The sequence below is a fragment of the Capra hircus genome, chromosome 21, assembly GCF_001704415.2.
Source record: "Capra hircus breed San Clemente chromosome 21, ASM170441v1, whole genome shotgun sequence".
NCBI lineage: Eukaryota > Metazoa > Chordata > Mammalia > Artiodactyla > Bovidae > Capra > Capra hircus.
In genome coordinates, this window is record NC_030828.1 from 59,093,288 (window position 1) to 59,106,392 (window position 13,105).

The window sequence follows — 13,105 nt, forward strand, 5'->3', positions numbered from 1 at the left end:
GCCTGGACTTGTCTTTTCTTGTCGCTGTGCTCCCTTCAAGAAAGCTGATACCAGGCCAGAAGCCATTCCACAGGCCTGTGTCCTACCCTCCCCTCTGCTCACAGTGGGATTGCAAACATTCACGTATGGGGTACTTTCTACGTTACTTTCAGGTCAGTTCAGTCACTCAGTCGCGTCCGACTCTTTGCGACCCCATGAAACGCAGCATGCCAGTCCTCCCTGTCCATCACCAACTCATGGAGTCCACCCAAACCCATGTCCATCGAGTCGGTGATGCCCTCCAGCCATCTCATCCTCTGTCGTCTCCTCCTCCTGCCCCCAATCCCTCCCAGCATCAGGGTCTTTTCCAATGAGTCAACTCTTCGCATGAAGTGGCCAAAGTATTGGAGTTTCAGCTTCAACATCAGTCCTTCCAGTGAACACCCAGGACCGGTCTCCTTTAGAATGGACTGGTTGGATCTCCTTGCAGTCCAAGGGACTCTCAAGAGTCTTCTCCAACATCACAGTTCAAAAGCATCAATTCTTCAGTGCTCAGCTTTCTTTGTAGTCCAACTCTCACATCCATACATGACTACTGGAAAAACCATAGTCTTGACTAGATGGACTTTTGTTGACAAAGTAATGTCTCTGCTCTTTAATATGCCGTCTAGCTTGGTCATAAATTTCCTTCCAAGAAGTAAGCATCTTTTAATTTCACACACAAGAAACTCCAGCCACCCCCTCAATCAGTACCAGTTTCTATCCTGGAATCTTTGTGAATATAAGGACTATCATCTACCTTCAGAGCAGAGATTTGAAAGCTCTGAGCCCTTGTTGCATCTAGAAAGCTCCAAGGGCCCTCAAGGCTGCCAATTCCAGACAATCAAGAAGTACCAGCATTCGTATCTGCCATTAATACATCCCATTTTTATGGTGATGCCCCAGGGACTATGATGTCACCTCAACACATCATAGATTAAAAGCTTGTTCCTGGGCACACGTCTGCTCATGCATGAAACACCTGGGGTCTCCCATGTCCCATCCTGGGGACCAGGTACTGGGTACACAGTTGGGCACAGAGTTCCCACCAGAGTTCCTGGGCTCACACGTGCCCAACAGCAGCTAAAACCGCATATAAAACTGCGTAAAGGAGACAAAAAGGGGTTCTAGGTTGACCAGTTTAGACAGTTCTGAGGGGTGGCCCACTGGTCTGAACCCTGAAGGGCTGTATTTGATCCCCAAATCTCTCTCTGTGGCAGATGGACCAGGGATTTCTTATTCCTATTTTCCAGAAGAGAAAGTCTAGGCTCTGAGAGGCTAAGTCATTTGCCCCAAATCACACAGCTAATAATCCACAGAGCTGGGGCTCCAGTGAGAGTTCCCAGGACCTTAAGCCTAGGAGGCTTTCCTGCTTTACATATTTCCCCCTGAAATTACTCAGTAGAGTAAAGATACAGAGGTAACTGGTAAAAAGCATCATGCCATAGAGTAGGGTACCTGTAACTGAAAAGATATTCTTTTTCCATTCCTAAACGATCCCAGCTCATCCTGCAAACGATACAGACACACCTAGGGAAGTCCTAAAAGTCACCTAATGCTGTTGTGACAAGGAGCCTCTGCAAAACTCATGTGCCGTCAAGACGTTTTTAGAGGAGTCATCACAGGTCTTAATCACCACTGACAATTAAAACAACACCCAACAAAGGTGGCAGTGTGTGTGTATGTGTGTGTGTGTGTCTCTGTGTGTGTGTGTGTGCACGCGCGCACACATAAGCACGCGCGTGCAAGCATGCGACTCCTCGCCTGCTCCCGGTGACAGGGTCAGGGAAGAATTTTCTGTGACTAATTAGGTTTTAACTCGCCAGAGAGAAAGTGGACATTGGCAGCCTATTGTATAAGAGTGAAACAAAGTTTGAACTAGAGTGAACTTAATTTCCTTTGCACTGAAAGGAAAGAAAGATTAATGAAATATCCCCAAATCCATCCTGTTAGTTTTTATTAAATCAGCAAATGAAATTTAACCTCCAATTCTGTTATAATGTCCTTTCCTGTAGATTGGGTTTCAACGAGCCTAAGTGAAATAGACACCCTCCCTCTAGAACAACATTGCGATATGAAAATTGCATTATTGCCATCAACATCAGGTTACCTGAGGAACAAGTCACTTGGAAAACAGTTATGTCCAGAAAGAGCTGAATGACACACACATGGCCTCACGTTTACAAGACCACAATGCTCTGATTAGTGCTGTTGCCATTTCTCACCTCTTTGCTAGATGCTAATAAAACAAAATCTGTTGAATTTGATGTCACAGCAGCTGCAGTGCTCTCATCTTCAAATGTGTGATGCGTGCTAAGTCGCTTTAGTTGCATCTGACTCTTTGTGACCCTATGGATCAAGGGCCTGCCAGGCTCCTCAGTCCGTAGGATTCTCCAGGCAGGATTACTGGAGTGAGTTGCCATACCTTCCTCTAGGGAATCTTCCTGACCCAGGGATGGAGCCCATATCACCTGTGGCTCCTGCCCTGCAGGCAGATTCTTTACTGCTGAGCCACCAGGGAAGCCCAAGGGAGGGGTGTAGACAGCCATAATGATGATCTGATCTATCTTGTACCTACCATACACCAGACACTGGCTTTCTCCTGGATATTGCTCTCACAAGATTTCAAGGTGGTGGTACTCACCCTTCACAAGGATGAGGAAACTAGTCTCAGGAAGACAAAATGAATTTACTAGGGTCCCAGAGCTGCTAGTCAAGTTCACCTATCTAACCTGTGATTATTTCCTGGCTCTGCAGAAGGAAGTGTATATATCGCTTTACACTGTGACGTCCATTGGACCAACCTGAACAAGCAAAGCATCACTCTGTCCCGCTTCCCTGGTGATCATGGGAACACCAAGCATCCAAACACGCATGTTGATGCTGACAACCTTACAATGTCTGTGCAACCCTTGGTCTTTCCCATCTTCTCTTATTTGACCTTCACCATAGTTCCACGAGAAGGGATACGAATGCCATTTTATGGAGTTCCTTAGAAGGGAAGTAACAAGTGGGCTTCCCTGGTGGCTCAGAGGGTAAATCATCTGCCTGCCATGTGGAGGACCCAGGTTCGATCCCCAAGTCCGGAAGATCCCCTGGAGAAGGAAATGGCAACCCACTCCAGTACTCTTGCCTGGAGAATGCCATGGACGGAGGAGCCTGGTAAACTACAGTCCATGGGATTGTGAAGAGTTACACACAGCTGAGCAACTTCACTTCTAACTAGTCCAGGGTCCTGGAGAGCAAGTAGTGAAGCAATAGCTAAGAGTCTGGGCTTCCTTCCTTGGGTCCAGGGCAAACCCAGGACACCCCCAGTCACATCTGGACTCTTATGTTCCCATGGGCACTGTGATGAGAAGGGAAGAACATTTTTAGGACTTCCCCAACAGTGATTTTCAGATGAGTGACACCAAAAAGTGTGCTGTTATGGGATAGAAGGGAAAAATACAAAATGAGACGAGGTGGTCTGGGCGAGGCCTCAGTTCAGTTCAGTTTAGTCACTCAGTCGGGTCCGACTCTTTGCGACCCCATGAAGCGCAGCATACCGGGCCTCCCTGTCCATCACCAACTCCTGGAGTTCACCCAAACTCGTGCATCGAGTTGGTGATGCCATCCAGCCATCTCATCCTCTGTCGTCCCCTTCTCCTCCTGCCCCCAATCCCTCCCAGCATCAGGGTTTTTTCAAATGAGTCAACTCTTCGCATCAGGTGGCCAAAGTACTGGAGTTTCAGCCTCAGTATCAGTCCTTCCAGTGAACACCCAGGACTGGTCTCCTTTAGGATGGACTGGTTGGATCTCCTTGCAGTCCAAGGGATTCTCAAGAATCTTCTCCAACACCACAATTCAAAAGCATCAATTCTTCGGTGCTCAGCGTCCTTCACAGTCCAACTCTCACATCCATACATGACCACTGGAAAAACCATAGCCTTGACTAGATGGACCTTCGTTGGCAAAGTAATATCTCTGCTTTTTAATATGCTGTTTAGGTTGGTCACAACTTTCCTTCCAAGGAGTAAGCGTCTTTTAATTTCATGGCTATAATCACTATCTATAGTGATTTTGAAGCCCAAAAGAATAAAGTCTGACACTGTTTCCAATGTTTCCTCATCTATTTCCCATGAAGTGATGGGACCGGATGCCATGATCTTCATTTTCTGAATGTTGAGCTTTAAGCCCACTTTTTCACTCTCCTCTTTCACTTTCATCAAGAGGCTTTTGAGTTCCTCTTCACTTTCTGCCATAAGGGTGGTGTCATCTGCATATCTGAGGTTATTGATTTCTCCTGGCAATCTTGATTCCAGCTTGTGCTTCTTCCAGCCCACCATTTCTCATGATGTACTCTGCATATAAGTTAAATAAGCAGGGTGACAATAGACAGCTTTGACATACTCCTTTTCCTATTTGGAACCAGTCTGTTGTTCCATGTCCAGTTCTAACTGTTGCTTCCTGACCTGCATACAGGTTTCTCAAGAGGCAGGTCAGGTGGTCTGGTATTCCCATCTCTTTCAGAATTTTCCACAGTTTATTGTGATCCACACAGTCAAAGGCTTTGGCATAGTCAATAAAGCAGAAATAGATGTTTTTCTGGAACTCTCTTGCTTTTTCAGCCTATCTTTTTATTTTTGCAAGATGGAGGCAGACGTGCTTTTCTGCGGGGCTGGGAGTGAGGGTAGGAGCTGCACTTCCTTTGAGGCCAGGAGAACCTACCAGACTCAGGTATCAGCTCAGAAACTGTCCCGTCAGCCAGAGCTGCCATCGGATGGATGCCTGCCTTAGGGAGATATGAGATGCTTGTCGCTGGTGGAGAACAAACGGAGACAAACTGACTGCCTGGTGTGGGGGTGTGTGATGGGGATGCGGCCCAGGCTTCTATCATCCTGGGACTACTCCGTCTTTGCCTTTCCAATCTTCACGTCTGTGTTTTCTCCGAGGCCCAGCTCAGTGACAGGGAGATGCAAACACAGATGGAGCAAGGGCGGTGCTTCCTTGCCACTTACTGCCTCTGGGCAAGCCCTTGACTTCTGTGAGCCTCAGCTTTTTCATCTGTGAAATGGGAATGGTAACTCCTCCCTCCCTAGGCTGTTTGACATCAGAATTAAATGAGAGAGTGAATGTGAGTACTTAATGCAGTGCTAGGCACACAGTAAGTGCCCAATAAAGGTAGACTATGCTTTCAAGACTTTTTCTTCCTTCAAGGCATGAAAATTCCTGCAAAACTGCTGGCTTAGAAACCTGAACATTCATGCCTTGCTCAAGGGCCCCCAGAGATCTGCTCTCTGGGGGCGGCTGACACACATCCAAGCATACATTCCGATGGGACCTGTCTGTTTCTGACTGCCCACATTTGGGGCCCCATCGCAGCTCTATTAGCTGCATAAAATATTTGAAGTGATAGCCAAGAAGGAGGCCCGCTTTGCCAAGGCTCCCCCAGCCCGTCCTCTGGAATTGATTACTCGGAGCCTTTCAGAAACGCAGGAATAAAACGATGCCAGGGCGGATGGACAAGCTGGGGATGACTCATGTTTCTAATCCAGCAGCCCCCCCTTCCCCTCCCACCCCGGAACAAAGTCTTCTCCAGTTTTTAGTAAACTTAACTTGACAATCGTCAAAGAGAATCAAACAGCGTAGAAACGAAGCCTTTAAAAGATGTCAGAAGAAGTCAGAATCGGTAGAAATCTACTATGCTTCCCAACGCCCCCCTCCTCCCTCGAATTAGTAAATATTTAAATCTTTTAGGAACAGGCTCCAGGGACTGGATTATTTAACTTGTTGGCAAGAATGCGCTTAAGGAAGGGCATTCGTGTTTATTTTGGGTTTTACCTCCTCGCCTCTTTAGTGTAATCCCCAAACCTAATCAGAGGCTTTCGGGGAAGATACCAATTAGCAGCCCCCGCTGTGTCCCTCCTCACCCCAAATCCCCAGATGGGAGGGGAGAAGCTCCTGGAAGGTAGACAATCAGCCAATGGTGCTGCTCTGTCCTCCGCAGGCCGAGGGGCGGGAGCGGCCCCAGACCACCAACAGACCGAGGGGGCTTTCAACACCTCCTGGCGTTATCAGGAGGGCCTCCCCAGCTAAGTGAACCCTCCCCACCTCCTGCTCATTAACAGTTCCCCTTGGAGGTGTCTCTCCACACAAAGCCTCTTTGCAGGGTTTAGGGCAGAATAGTTTGGAGGTGCGTTCTGAACATCTGGGCACAGCTGGCCTGCTGCGACTTCCCCAATGTGACCAGATTCCTGGGGCCGATTCCCACTGGGAGCAGAAGAGGCAAAATGAATGTTAGTGGATCAGCTCCCACATGCCCTGCGTTAGGCAATTTACTGATGCTCTTTAATTTCATTTGTTATTGTCTTCGTCTAGTTGCTGAGTCATAACTGACTCTTTGTGACCCACAGACTGTAGCCCTCTAGGCTCCTCTGCCCATGGGATTTCACAGGCAATTATACTGGAGAGGGTTGCCATTTTCTTCTCCAGGGGATCTTCCTGACTCAGGGAGTGAACCTGCTTCTATTGCATTGGCAGGTGAATTCTTTAGCACTGAGCCACCTGGGAAGCTTGCTCTTTAATATGATTTCATATAAAGACCCACATCTCAGGGACTTTCCTGGTGGTCCAGTGGTTAAGACTTTAAGCTTCCAATACAGGGGATTGTGGGTTTGATCGCTGGTCAGGAAACTAAGATCTCATATGCCACATAGTCATATTAAAAACAAAAACAAAATCAGACCCACATCTCTGGGGTTCCAGCTTGACAACCCCATTTCTGCATGGGCAGCCCAGACTCCCCCCTCAGCTTGGCCCCTGGTGCGGAAGTAGGATCCATGAACTACACACGTGGGTACAGGTATGGTATTTGCATATGAAGACACATCCATCTTTCCATCAGTCTGGGCATCTCCAAGGCAGGGATTCCTCATGGCCAGAAGCAGCCGATGGACTTCCGCAGGGTCCTTGGGCTGCCTGCCTCTTCTGTCCCCAGGAATGTGAGGCATTCTCTCTTGGGGCTTTGTTGCCATGCTAGGAGGGGACCATTCAGAGACAATTCTACTGCAGTCTCCTTTCTAGCAATGAAACAGAATATCTCCAGCCGACCTGGGCTGGAAATCTTCTCTCTGGCTGTGATACCCAGGAATTGGTCTGGTAGAAACCAAGCTGGTGAGCTGAAAAAGCAGGTGGTCAGAGCTAGGGCCCACAATAGTGTCATTGCCCTGGCCTGGCTGGGCGATGTAGGTAGGTCACCAGATATCTCCGGCCACTGTCCCCTCACAGAGGATAGTAACCTGCCCTCCGGGAACCAGAGGACAATGCAAGGCTGAGTAGGTACCGTTCCTGGCGTGTTCACAGCTTGGGAATGGACCTCAGTTTCCCCTCTTCTCCTGTGAGTTGAAGTCACTGAATGCTCTGGAAAGGTTTTAACCATGAAGGTACAGGGGTTGGGGCAGTTTCTTGCTCTGATGGAGACAGTCTCCCTTTTCAACAGCTTCCTGACTTTGTGAAAAATGGCCTGGCCCACTATTACCTACGCATACTGAGGTCACGTGGCAAAGCGGTAAAGAATCTTCCTGCCAGTGCAGGAACGCAAGAGATACGGGTCTGATCCCTGGATCGGGAAGATCCCCCGGAGGAGGAAATGGCAACCCAGTCCAGTATTCTTGCCTGGGAAATGACAGAGGAGCCTAGAGGGCTACAGTCCACAGGGTCACAAAGAGTCAGGCAGGACCGAGCAACGGAGCACACAGCCCATGCACAATGAGGCCAGCAAGGCAGACCTTCAAGGTCTGAAGTCTTCCTGGGGAGGTAAGCGTGAGTCTAGGGGCCCACCTTGAGGCCGCTGCCCTGTGACCTCAGGGAGGCGCTGACCTCTGCCTTCTGTTTTCTGCAGGGGAAAGCCCCAGGTGAAGCTCACCACCCACTTCTGAAAGCCCACCCACCACTGAAAGCCCCAGCCACCCACTTCCAAGGCCCTACAGAGATCATGCACTCAGGGTCACCCATGAGGGCAAGGGTGGACGTTGGCAACAGCAACAAAATATAAGGAAGAGGTCAGTCCAGAGGAGATGGAAACCTTCCAGCATGTGATGAGCTTTGGCGCTGCTCCTGTGAGGAAATCAAGGGTCAGTAGCCATCCTGGGCAAATAGACGTGACCCCACCGCTCAACTGCACTTTGACCTCAGCCATGTCACGTGCTCTGCGGCCTCTGTGTTCTCATCTCCCAGTGAGGATGGAACTGGATGGGATAGTCCAGTTTTAAGCATTTGTCTTGCTGGCAGCCAGACTTGCCTCCTGGAGACCCCTGGGGTGGTCCCCATGGAAAGGCATTCTTGGTCTCTTTGAGTTTAGTTGCTTTACGATGTTGTGTTAGTTTCTGCTGTACAGCAAAGTGAGTCAACTGTACCCCACCGGATAAGCATTCTTGAGTTGGTTTAAGGTTCTATAGGTCTCCAGAGGCCTCGCTGTCAGATGGGTCTAACTTGGGCCTCATACATGGGCTTTCTGCTTAGAATGTATGGCAAGAACATATTCATAAGGCAATTTCTCTAGAAAGCAGACTCGAGCTGCGGCTTCTAGGTCATCGACCAGGCTGACGTGAGCTTCCAGGAGCTATCATGAGAGAACCAGGATCATCAGGCCAGCCCCCTTCTCCCTTGCCATGAAGTGAGCAGCTTCATGGGTTTTCCCCAGAAACCCCTCTACAGGAAGGTGCCCCTAAGCAGTAGAAACAGGCAGGAATTGGCACTGCTGATGGCCAAATTCAGATCCCGGCGGCACTCCTTGCTTGCTGTCTATGACCTTGGGTCAACCCCTAGCCTCTCTGAGCCTCAGTTATCTCATCTGTGTGCTGGGGACAAAGGCACCTACATCTTGGGTTGCTGGGAGGATTGAATGGCAGAAAATGCACGGTGAGATATACCCACAGTAAGTAGAAGGGTGGGGGGTCCATTATTCAGATTCCTCTTCTGACCTACCGCTAACATCCAGCCACTCTGATGTCCTCAGTGGAGCAGTTTGGGGACACATGCTTATTTACCACTTCATTCATTCTCTCTTCCATTCACTGAGGGGCTATTATTGAGTACCTATTGTATACTCTGTCTAGTGCCAGGTCCAAGGGATAGAGAGACGGCAAGTCCTCACTCCGTGCTTTCAAATGCTCACGACCTAGAGGAAAGAGATCTTTCTTGTAGCAATTATACAAGGGTGCAGGTGGCCTGCTTACAAGAGGCCACAGAAGCATGAAAGGGCCCCCCAAGTTTGCTTTTCTACAAAGTGGAGGATTCAGATGCCATATTCCAAGGAACCTTTCTATCCGCCCACGGGAGAGGAGAGCCCAAGAGGAATTCTTTCTGAGTCCTGTGTTTTGGGGTCTCTGTTTAAGCTAATGATCTGTGAAAATGACGGCATCTTCGCCATGGCACCCTGGCCATCCTCATGCAGAGCATCCCAACTTCTTAGAGGGTTCTTCCTCCTGCAAGCCCCAAGTCATGACCCCACACAGGACATGCTGAAGTTCCCAAGTGATACCTGAGCTGTACTTGTTATTCTAAAGACTGCCTTCCTCCACCGGCTTCCAATTAGAACATCTTCAGCTAATCACCTGCTGGAGACTCCCAGCAGAACCCTCCACCTACAGACCTCAAAGGAAAGCAGGCCTGAGGGCAGACAGTACCTTGTGATTCCCCATGAATCTCCCTTCTCCTATTTCAGCTCGCATGCTCCCCCAGCCCCAACACACAGAAACACACGCCTCCTCTTTTAGCAGTTTTTCTTTTCCACAACTGAGCTAGATGTCACACATGAAAAAGGAAAATCCTGGAAGAACTGGTTAAGGTTGGCCACTGCCATCTGGGTAACTCCTGGTGAGTCACTTGGCTTCAGAAAGATGTCAGAGCACAGAGATGTTTGCCAGGGAGGTGGGGAACCAGCCCCTAGGGGCTCATGAGATCCCTCCCCCACCCTCCTCTGCCATGAAATATCAAGGAGAGGCGAGTGGGGTGAATTATGTGAATAGATGCGGTATTTTATGAAATACAAGAAGAAAAATGCTCTAAAACCCATAATCATAAACACAGCATATGGAAAAAGGAAAGAGCTAGTTTTGAGTAAGAAGCGTCTTTTATCTACTCCCATCTCCTCCCCTTTCTGGTCAATATTAGATACATAATCAGAGAAATTCTTAAATTTCACCCAAGGCTTACTTGAGTTGGAAGCTTGATTTTTCTGGTAAAGAAATTCCCTACCATGCGTCTATTGCAAGAGGGATTTTCTTTCTCAGATGCTTTCACCTGTCAAAAGCCCTCTGTCCAGAAACTTACCAGATCCCTCTACCCTCTCGTTCTGCAAAGTAGAGGGAAAAGGAGACCATGTCCAGTGTCTGCTATAAGCCGGGCACAGACACAGACATCTGGCATCTTCCGCCGGCTTCCAGGAAGACTTCCAGGAAGTCTGTGAGGGCAGTGGGCTGCCCGTGGGCTCGTGGGCTCAGAGAGTCCATGAGTCTTGCCAGGCAGCACCAGCTAGGGAGCAGCAGTATCAGAATGCTCAGTAATCCCAAAGCCTTGTGCTCCCTCAGGCATCTCATTTGAAGAGACTGCCTGTTTAAGTGGAGAGTAACTGAGGGCAGAGGGGGTGTTTTCTCTCCAATCAACACAGGTTACTGTGCTTGGCTTCCGTCATGCTTCTGTATTTTTATTCCTCTCTTAGAGACAGCCACATGAAAAGACTGCTCAGTCACCTTCTCCTGTTTGATCTATTTCCTCCCTCCCTTCTTTCCTCTCTTCCTTCCTTCCTCTCTGCATTTCTCCTTTCTTATTAATTTTTTAAAAAATATTTGCTTATTTTATTTATTGGCTGAACCGGGTCTTAGCTGTGGCAGGCAGGATCTTTGATTTTCCTTTGGCATGTGAACTCTTAGTTCTGGCATGTGGAATTTATTTCTCTGACCAGGGATTAAACCCAGGCTGGCTACATGGTGAGCTCGAAGTCTTAGCCACTGGACCACCAGGGAATTCCCTTAATTATTAATTTTTAAAATTATTTATTGAGATCTGATAGATGATAACATGCACGCATCTATCAGCTTGGGATGAGTTTGTAATATATTAATTCACTTGACCACCTGATGCAAAGAGTCAACTCACTGGAAAAGACCCTGAAACTGGAAAAGACCCTGAAGCTGGAAAAGATTGAAGGCAAAAGGAGAGGAGGACAGCAAAGGATGGTTAGATGGCATCACCAACTCAATGGACATGAATGTGACCAAACTCAGGGAGACAGTGAAGGACAGGGAAGCCTGGTGTGCTGCAGTCCAAGGGTCACTATGAGTTGGACACAACTGAGCGACTGAACAACATCCGTGGAATCACCGCTCAGTAACTTCCTTCCCTCTTCCCTCCCCCGGCAAGCTACATAAGGACTATCTCACTCGTTAAAAGAAGAGATTCATGGTACCGGTCCCTCAGCTTCACTGATGCCTGCTTCAGTCTTCAAGGCTTGTTCTTTTTTTCCTTGCTGTATAGTAGTCCATTGAGTGACTATACCTCTAATTATTTATACATTCTGCTCGTAATGAACATTTGGCTGTTTCCATTTTTTTTTTTTTACTTTATTTTACTTTACAATACTGTATTGGTTTTCCCATACATTGGCTGTTTCCATTTTTTAACTGATGTGTATAATGTTGCTATGAACTTTCTTGTGCCTGACTTTTGATAGGTATAAAAGACGATGTGCTGCAGTCCGTGCAAAGAGTCGGACAAAACCGAGTGAGTGAACTGAACTAAAACACATTTCACTCGGGTATATAACCAAAAGTAGAATTACCAGGTCATGATGTATGTTTTCTTGGTTATTAATTTTATTTTAGCAGTGATATACATTATTGTCAAATTAAATAAAGAAAAAGTTACACTTCACCTCCTCCAGCCCCATCCTCCAGGGTATGTCCTAACACACTTTTCCACCCACTCATACAACATACATGTACACGTGTATCATGTGCATAGAGTGTTTTGCATTTCTTTCTTTTCTTATTCACTTTCTTTCTCAAACAAAATTAAGATCATTTTATAACACTACTTGTGAAAGTGAAAAGTGGCTCAGTCGTGTCCAACTCTTTGAGACCCCATGAACTATACAGTTCAAGAAATTCTCCAGGCCAGAATGCTGGAGTGGGTAGCCTTTCTCTTCTCCAGGGGATCTTCCCAAACCAAGGATTGAACCCAGGTCTCCTGCATTGCAGGCGGATTCTTTACCAACTGAGCTATCAGGGAGGCCCAACACCACTTGTGACTTGTGACACCACTTGTGACTTGCTATTTATTTATTTGCTTAAATGTTGCTTATCCTGGCCATTGCCCAAGACTGCCACATATGAGACTACTCATTCTGTTTAATAGTTGAAATACTATTCCAGAATAGGGGTATAAAAATATATATTCAACCAGTATTCTCGTTTGATGGAGGCGACTTCCAATTTTTTCACCTTAAAACTCAATGCTGCAATGAAAAGGTTGAGACGCATGCACTCGGCATTGCTGCTTTTAAGTTTCTCGTGAAGCAGATTCCCAAAATTGTGACTTCTGGATCAAAGGATGTGTGCGTTTTCAAATTTAATATAGCCAAGCCTGACACAAATGGGCAAATACTGTATAAAATTCTACTTATATGAGCTACATAGAATAGCCAACCGTACAGAGACAGAAAGTAAAATAGAGGTAACCAGGGGCTCAGTGGTCGGGGGAGGGAGATGGGGAATTCATGCTTAATGGGTACGGAGCTTTGGAAAGATGGTGATGGATGTACAGCAATGTGAATGCATTTAACACCTCAACTGTGCACTGAAAAATAGCCTAAAATGGTAAATTTTATGTTATGTATATTTCCTCACAATACAAACAGTTTTAATTAAAAATTAACAGATAAGACGGATAGCTAGTGGGAAGCTGCTGTACAGCACAGGGAGCTCAGTTCGGTGCTCCGTGATGACGTGGGATGGGGGGCAGGGTGGCAGGAAGGCTCAAGAAGATGGGGCTATGTGTATACGTATAGCTGGTTCCCGTTGTTGTACAGCAGAAACCAACACTACACTGT